Genomic DNA, 8,958 nt, shown 5'->3' with positions numbered 1-8,958 from the left:
CTGCACTCCAGCCTGAGCAATACAGTGAGACTCCATCTCAGGGAAAAAAAAAACAAAACAAAACATACCCAATGGGTAAATGGTCTCTAAGTTCCTAGAAACCAACTTTATAAGTGATCTTTAGAAGCACAGTTTCTTGTGTCAACTAGTGTCTCTAGTTGAGATAGAAGTGAGAGTCTGTCTCCACTGACTTTCAGCAAGATTCCATGAGAAAAGGGCCAAGGTTTGGGGAATGAGTGTGATGAAGATATCCCAGGCTTGGTGTTAGAAGGAAGTGGCCATGTGGATAGCGGAGGCAGAGATGCCTAGGCTCCCAGCATGTTTCTGTAATTGCCTGATGGGCTTGTCCTCCCCATTGCACAGACAAAATCAGCTCACTGAGACCATGGCATTACAGTGAAGAGTTTAATTGATGAAAGACCCACCACCACACAGGAGATGGAGTTATTACTCAAACTGATCCCTGTGAAGGCTTTGAGTTTAGAGGTTTTCAAGTATAGTTTGGTGGGCAGGGGACTAGGGAATGCTACTAATTGGTTGGGGATGCTATCACAGGGGCATGGAAAATGGTTTGCCTCTGAGTGGGGGTCCCAGAGGACTGGTTAGTCATGAGTCATGAGTCTGGGTGGAGTTAGCCAATTGTCAGAAGTGCAGAAGTCTGAAAAGACACCTCAAAAGACCAATCTTAAGTTCTACAATAGTGATGTTATCTACAAGAGAGATTGGGGAAGTTGCAAATCTTGTGACCTCCGGAACAATGGCTGTTTATCCTTTATGCCTCCATCTTAGCAGAATTCAGGCCCTTCTCATTCTCCTAACCTTGCGGCCTTTCATTAGTTTTACAAAGGTGATTTAGTTTTGGGAAGGGCTATGGTAGTCTAAGGTTAAACTATAAACTAAATGTCTCCCAAAGTTAGTCTGGCTTATGCCCAGAAATGACCAAGAACAGCTTGGAGGTTAGAGGAAGGATGAAGTCAGCTATGTTAGATTTCTCTGTCTAATTTTCAAAGGCAGTTTCATGTGGAGGACTCTGCCAGAGATACAGAATTTGTGCACCATGCCTCAGCCTCTCTTCTCTTAGGAAATATCCCAGAGATGCACATGGCACATAAATTCCCAGCTGGTCCCTTCTGGGAATTTGTAGGTGCGTCTTGGAAGATTCCCCAATGTCCACGTGTTGGACAGTCCTCCCACCTCAGCCCCGCAAGTAGCTGGGACTACGGCGCATGCCACCATGCCTAGCTGGGACTACAGGTGCGTGCCACCCACCTTCCCCTCTGAAAGCATTTCATGGTTGTCACCAAAGTGTGTGGAGTCTGGACCAACAACTCCACTAGCACATTGGTAGAGTCTTAGTGAGATGACTTTGGCTCAAAGAGGAGTCCCCAAAATGTTTATACCTCTTGTAACTAATCATTTTTAAGTTTGGGAAACATTAGGAAATAAGGAAGCCAATGACTATTGATGGCAAAAATGCAGAAGCTATGACTCCTTTGCTGTGACTCTGGCAGTGAATCCTGTACTGGAGTAGCTCAAGTATGGACAGGGAAGTGCTATAGCTTGTATTGTTTAGTTCCCAGTTTCCCTGTGGGGCACTATTTGGGGTACAGGAATTGCTCATGATTTTACATAACACAGAGATACCTACTAGACAGAATTTCACCAAGTCATGGCTAGGCACTGGAGGCTGACTGGTGAGCACGTGGTTACCCCCTCATGAAGCTCAACAGCCGCAACATGCAATGCATTGGAATCCTGCCTCCACCTGTGTGAATCTCTGTTTGAGCATCAGTCTCTCAATCTCTCTCTCTCTCAGACAGGATCTCACTCAGTCACCCAGGCTGGACTGCAGTGGCATGATCACGGTTCACTGCAGCCTTGGTGCCGGGGGCTCAAGCCATCCTCCTGCCTCAGCCTCCTAAGTAGCTGCAACTGCAGGTGCATGCCACCATGCCCAGCTGATTTTAGAAAAATTTTTGTAGCGATGGAGTTTTGCCATGTTACCCAGTCTGGTCTGGAACTCCTGGGCTCAAGCGATCCTCCTGCCTCAGCCTCCCAAAGTGCTGGGATTACAGGCATGAGTCACCATGCGTGGCCAATAAAACCAAGTTGTTTTTTTTTTTTTCAAATGGAGTCTTGCTCTTGTTCCCCAGGTTGGAGTGCAATGGCGCGATCTCGGCTCACTGCAACCTCCACCTCTGGGGTTCAAGCAGTTCTCCTGCCTCAGCCTCCCGAGTAGCTGGGATCATAGACGCATGCCACCATGCCCGGCTAATTTTTGTATTTTTTGGTAGAGACAGGGTTTCATCATGTTGGCCAGGCTGATCTTGAACTCCTGACCTTGTGATCCACCTGCCTCAGCCTCCCAAAGTGCTGGGATTACAGGTGTGAGCCACTGTGCCCGGCCTAATAAAACCAACTTCTAATGACCACAGCTCTTTGCCAGCAACGGTGACCCAAATAAGTCCAACGAACAGGGAGGCTGTGGAATGGCACATGAGTCACTCTGGACCAGCAGGAAAATAGATTTTCACAGGTCTAGGGCAGGGCATGAATGAGGTGAGCACTGCACCGCTTATCATGTCGAAAGCAAGGAAGGTATCAAACACTAATAGGATGAAGTCAAAGGAACCCAGAACCGACTCACCTATGATGGGACAAGTTTTAGCACCAAAACAGATGTTTACAATAGACTGAAACATATCATAATGACAAAATTACAAAATGAAACAACAGCAAGACCCCCCGCATTTGTCACCACTAGAATTTTCCAGGGAATAGGTCAGTTCTTTGACAATTGAGAAATAAAGGGACAGAATCAAGCATTTATCCTACCTTTCTATATTAGCTCCCTTGCTTCTTTCCTCCTTCTCTCTCCCTTCCTTCCCTTTTTTCCTTCCTTCCTTCCCCCTTCCCTTCCCTTCTTTCATCTTTCTTCTCTTTCTTTCCTTTCTTTCCTTTCTTCAGGGGCTCATTCTGTTGACCAACCTGGAGTGCAGTGGTGCAATCATGGCTCACTGCAGCCTTGACTTCACAGGCTCAGGTGATCCTCCCACCACAGCCTCCTGACTAACTGGGATTACAGGCATGCACCACCAGGCCTGGCTACCTTTTGTATTTTTTTTTGTAGAGATGGGGTTTTGACATATTGCCCAGGCTGATCTCGAACTCCTGGAATCAAAGCGATCCACCCACCTTGACCTCCCAAAGTACTGGGATTACAGGCATGAGCCACTGTGCCCCGCATCAACTGTATTTCAAAAACACCAAGTCGGTGATAAGGAAAAGTTTTCCTTTATAGAAGAATTCTATAATAGAAGCAAAAGGAATGATAGAATTAAAAAAAAAAAATCTTCTTGCAGGCATGAATGAAACAATGAATGTAAATAATGATCATCAGGAGATGCTAGAACCACGATGTGAAAGGTTTACAGGGAACTTTATGATGAAGAGATCAGGCTCACGACACCTGAACCTGCTGAGCATTTGGCCCTAGCATCACCAAACAGAGCAATGAGCCATCCAGATGGGTAGCCATAGCAAAAGCACAATATCTCTTATCAATTCTTCTTCCCTAGAAAGCTGAATCTGAACAAGGCTTTAGATCTGACTTTCCAATGTACAGGGAATACAGGGGACAGAGTACTATAGGATGCAGATGACACCATAGGGAGCAAAAAGCCAAACTCAGAACACGGAATATTCTAGAAGGTAATTGATTCATCCTCTCCAAAAAACCAATGGCATTGAAACAAAAAGAGATGTAAGATTGCTATGGAATAAAAGAGACTTAAGAGATATAATAACCAAATGCAACGTATGGACCTTTCTAATCCTGATTCAAACAAGCCAATTGTAAAAAGATACCCTGAGATAATCAGATAAATAAATATGCATCCTGGCTAACATGGTGAAACCCCATCTCTACTCAAAGTACAAAAAATTAGCCAGGCATGGTGGTATGCACCTGTAGTTCCAGCTACTTGGGAGGCTGAGGCAGGAGAATTGCTTGAACCCAGGAGGCTGAGGCAGGAGAATCTCTTGAACCCGGGAGGCAGAGGTTGCAGTTAGCTAAGATCGCACCATGGCACTCCAGCCTCGGCGACAGAGTGAGACTCCGTCTCAAAAAAGAAAAAAAATATATATATATGGACAGATAGTAGGTGATATTAAAGGGATTGTTGTTAGCTTTATTGGGTGTTAGCTTTATTGGGTATTTGATGGCATGTGTTTTTCTTTTTAAAATATTCTTATCAGTTAGAGAAGCATGCTAAAGTATTTACAAGAGAAATGATATAGTATCTTGGATTTTAAAAAGTATTTGTCTTTTATTTGTTTCCATCCCATTTAATAGAAGTTCAAGTATCTTGGATTTGCTTTAAAACAATCCGGTACAAAAAAGAGAGGATAGATAAAAGGATTCTGGCAACTTGTTGGTAATTGTTATAATTGTAGCTGAGTGATGAGTATCTATTCTACCTACCTTTGCATGTGTTTAAAATTTTCCCTATCTATTCTACCTACCTTTGCATGTGTTTAAAATTTTCCCTAACAAAAAGTTAAAAGAGAAAGCAAAAAAAAAGTAGGGGAGCGCCAGGGCACTGGTTCTGAATCTGCCCCTAACCAGTTTTGAGCTTGAGCAAGTTAGTTCAATTCTCTGGGTTTCAATTTCCTTATCAGTAAAATCAGTAATTCAGTGATGACCATCTAACACCTAACTTCTGTGGTTCTTTATTCTCTTTGACTTGGGAACCATTTTTATTTAATTTAATTAAATTTTTTTTAACATCAAAAAAAAAAATAATAGGGACAGGGTCTCCCTATGTTGCCCAGGCTTGCCTTGAACTGCTGCCCTCAAGCGATCTTCCCGTCTAGGCCTCCCAATGTGCTGACCATGAGCCACCATGCTGGCTGGGAGTCATTTTTAAATCCTTCTCTGTGACATCCAGGAGGGGAAGGCAACCGTGGTATGGGTTGTATCAGGAGGTGTGGGCTTCCTGAGGGAAGTGGAAAGCAGAACCAGTCCAGGGTTAAACAGTGATAATGAAGAGTTTATTTGTGTTTTCTTAGCTAACCAAGGAGCTACAAAGGGGAAGAAGGATTCATTTGACGCAATTTCCCCCCACTACCTTTTTATTTTTTCAGTGTATGTTGTTGGGTAATTTCTGTACAGGGTTCTCTATGCTGTGGGTCTAGATGAGAGAATTGCTTACTCACCCGTTGGCCTAATGCAGAGGGAATAGCTTTTCCCAGCTGCGGGGGTGTAACTGTTTCAGCTCAAGAGACTCTTACCCAACATTCTGTTCATCGTAAACAAAATTCTAGGTATGTAGGGAAATGTCTGCAATGAGGCAAGAGCAACTTGTGAGCAGAGGGTAGAAAGCTTTTGATGAGCAGCTGCTATAGGATTTCTACATTATGAAATGTAGAAACCCCAGTCTGGCTTCTGAATTCTTATACTCTTGTCAGCTGGTATTTGTCTAGGGCATACACATTGACTGTAATATTAGATTGAGCCAAATGTCTGTAGAAATATACATCTGCAAAAAAATGCACCCTTAAGAATGAATTAGCTGTTAGTTATGCCTTTGTTATTCAGCAAGCGACAGGGAGATGGCTGTGGATTGATCTATAATTCTTTTAATTTCAGAAGTCAAGTTGCATAGCTTTAAATACCATCTATGTGGTATAGACCCTCAGATTTATACCTGCAGCCTCATCTCTCCTGTGAACTGCAGACCCCTATTAGACAACTGCCTACTCAGAATCTAGCAGGTGGTCTAGCAGGTCTCTCAAACTTAACATATCCCAGTATCAACTCATGTGCAACCCCTTCGTCTCAAACATTCTACTTGCGGTCTTCCGCATAACAGGCGCTCCATCCTTCCAGTTTCTCAGGTCAAATCTTTAGTCACCTTTGCTTCTTTTTTTTTTTTTTGGAGACAGAGTCTCGCTCTGTCACCCAGGCTGGAGTGCAGTGGCATGATCTTGGCTCACTGCAACCTCCGCCTCCCGGATTCAAGCGATTCTCCTGCCTCAGCCTCCCGAGTAGCTGGGATTACAGGCGAGTGCCACCACGCCTGGCTAATTTGTGTATATTTAGTAAAGACAGGGTTTCGTCATGTTGGCCAGGCTGGCCTCGAACTCCTGACCTCAAGTGATCTGCATGCCTCGACCTCCCAAAGTGCTGGGATTACAAGCATGAGCCACTGCGCCCGGCCCACCCTTGATTCTTTTACTTTAATTCCCAACCTCCAATTCATTAGCAAATCCTGTAGGGTGCTTCCTTCAAAATATTTCTTTTCTCCAGCATGAATTGGAATCTCTGGCCAGAACTGGACCTCCTCCCTGCTTCTGGTCACAACTTGGTCACCACTGAGAAAATCAGGACTTAACTTCTTTATGACTCTGATCTCTGCTTATTCCAGGCACCACGAAAATCCCAGGACTCCCTGGAGATCCCTCAGCCCTGAGACACTTGTCCCATACAATTGTGCTTCTGCCTCTCTGAGCCCTTCTTCCAGCTCTCACCATCCCCTGCAGCTTTTCCTCTGTGCTGCTTGGTGAATTATCAGCTAAATGTCCTCATCCACCTCTCCTCTCTACACATTCCCTTCATCTTCTTTCTCTAGGCTAGCACTGCCCAATAGAAACATAATGCAACCCTAGATGTATTCTAACTTTTCTTTTTGTTTGTCTGTTTTGTGGCAGTGACACGATCACAGCTCACTGTAGCCCCAACTTCCCAGGCTCAGGTGATTCTCCCACTTCAGCCTCCTGAGGAGCTGGGACTACAGGTACTTGCCATCATGCCCAGCTAATTTTGTATTTTTTTGTAGAAATAAGGTCTCACCATGTTGCCCACGGTACTCTCGAATTCCTGAGCTCAAACAATCCACTCACCTTGGCCTCCCAAAGTGCTGGGATTACAGGTGTGAACCACCTCACCCAGCTAAATTTTCTAGTAGCCCTATTAAAATAAGTAAAAAGAACCAGGTGAAATTAATTTCAACTATATATTTTATGTAGCCCAATAAATCCAACACAAAAAACATATTTTATATAACCCAAAACACTGCAACATGCAAAAAATATAGAAATGTTAAAAGATATTTTACATCTTTTTTCTTCCATACTGTCTTTAAAATCTGGTGTGTATTTTATGTGTAGAGCACATGATAGTTTGACTTTTTTTTAATTTTTAAATTTTTATTTTATTTTGTTTAGGTATATAAACTATTAACAAACAAGGCCTACAAACTTATTTCTTCTTAGATACACCCATGGTATGGCCACAGCGGCCAGTGGTCTTGCTGTGCTGGCCTGGGACATGAAGGCCCCAGAAGTGGCATAGCCTTCTATGGGCTCAAATCTTCTTCAGTTGCTCCAGGTTCTCACAGAGGTTGTTATCCAGACCACTGGCCAGGTCCTGGCTATATTTTCCGTCCTTTACATCTTTCTGTCTGTTTGAGAACCAGTGTGGGATCTTGGGCTGGCATGGATTCTGCATAGTGGTGATCACACATCCACCTTATCCTCAGTGAGTTCTCCTGGCCTCTCAGTGAGGTCAATGTCAGCTTTCCTCAACACCACAGGAGCGTATCTTCAACACGCGCCCTTGATGGCAATGATGGCAAAAGCTATTTTCCGATGCCCATCAATGTTGGTGTTGAGTACTCACAAAATATGCTGGGACTTCTCAGGGATCACTAAAGACATGGTGGCAGCACAAGTGGTGGTGTGTAGGTCTCTGGTGGAAGGAAGACAGAAGGGAAATGACCCCTTCTTTTTTTTTTTTTTTTTTTTTTTTAGAGACAGAGTCTGCTCTGTCACCAAGGCAAGAGTGCAGTAGCATGGTCATAGCTCACTGTAGCCTCGATCTACTGGGCTCAAGGGATCCTTCTGCCTCGGCCTCCTGAGTAGCTGGGACTACAGAAGCATGCCACCATGCCCAACTAATTATTTATTTATTTATTATTAGTTTTATTTTATTTATTTATTTATTTTTGAGATGGGGTCTCACTATGTAGCCCAGTCTGGAGTGCAGTGGCGCCATCCTGGCTCACCACAACCTCCGCCTCCCGGGTGGCTGGGATTATAGGCACGTGCCACTGCGTCTGGCTAATTTTTGTATTTTTAGTAGAGATGGGGTTTCACCATGTTGGCCAGGCTGGTCTTGAACTCTGATCCGCCTGACTTGGCCTCCCAAAGTGCTGACATTACAAGTGTGAGCCACCGCACCGGGCCTAATTTTTTTTTTTGAGATATGGGATCTTGCTATGTTGTCCAGGCTGGTCTTGAACTCCTGGCCTCAAGTGATCCTCCTGCCTTGGCTTCCCAAAGTGTTGGGATTACAGTCGTGAGCCACTGCACCTGGCCAGTTTGGCTTTTCAATGGTTAAAGTGAAATGAAGTCCTACCAAACCAATAAAGCTGTGATTAACAGAAAAATATTTTCTACTGCCTCAGTTTTTAGTTAATTTGAATTAAATTCAATTAAAAATTCAGTCCCTGATCACAGGAGCGGCATTTCAAGTGCTTGGTAGCCACATGTGGTTGGTGGCTGCCACAATGGACTTTGCAGCTCTGTGTGAAACCACACTTCCCCTACGGCTCTCTCAAAATGGGAATGTTTTCTTCCCTGTGCTTTTTGAATATCTGTGGGCTTGAGGGTGGGGTGGGTGGGGTGAGTGTCTTTTCTGCCAGTCATTGCTGCTTTCCTGGAACATTCTCCCTCCTTCCCGTAACAAACTGTTTCTCCCACACCCTGTGGTTACCTTCATCTACCAAAGCCTGGGTACAAACATTCTTCCTTGGAGATTTCACTTTCTGAATCATTGCCACTTTCTCTAACACTTTCCTGTCCTTGGTGATATCAGTAGCTTTGTAAATAATATTTCCAAAATACTGGCCTCTCAGTTTCCTGCCAGTGATCCTGTCATCTCCCCAGCCTTTCATT

At 44.2% G+C, this 8,958-nt stretch overlaps 1 pseudogene; it reads right to left on the bottom strand.

Annotated features, from left to right (window-relative positions):
• Positions 1-7,261: 7,261 nt before the first annotated feature.
• Positions 7,262-7,719, bottom strand: LOC101144227 (small ribosomal subunit protein uS13-like; annotated as a pseudogene).
• Between the last annotated feature and the right edge of the window lie 1,239 nt (positions 7,720-8,958).

Source organism: Gorilla gorilla, chromosome 21 (assembly GCF_029281585.2).
Source record: "Gorilla gorilla gorilla isolate KB3781 chromosome 21, NHGRI_mGorGor1-v2.1_pri, whole genome shotgun sequence".
In the NCBI taxonomy this organism is placed as follows: domain Eukaryota; kingdom Metazoa; phylum Chordata; class Mammalia; order Primates; family Hominidae; genus Gorilla; species Gorilla gorilla.
The sequence above is the reverse complement of the archived record's forward strand: the minus strand, read 5'-3'. Positions and strand labels throughout refer to the sequence as shown.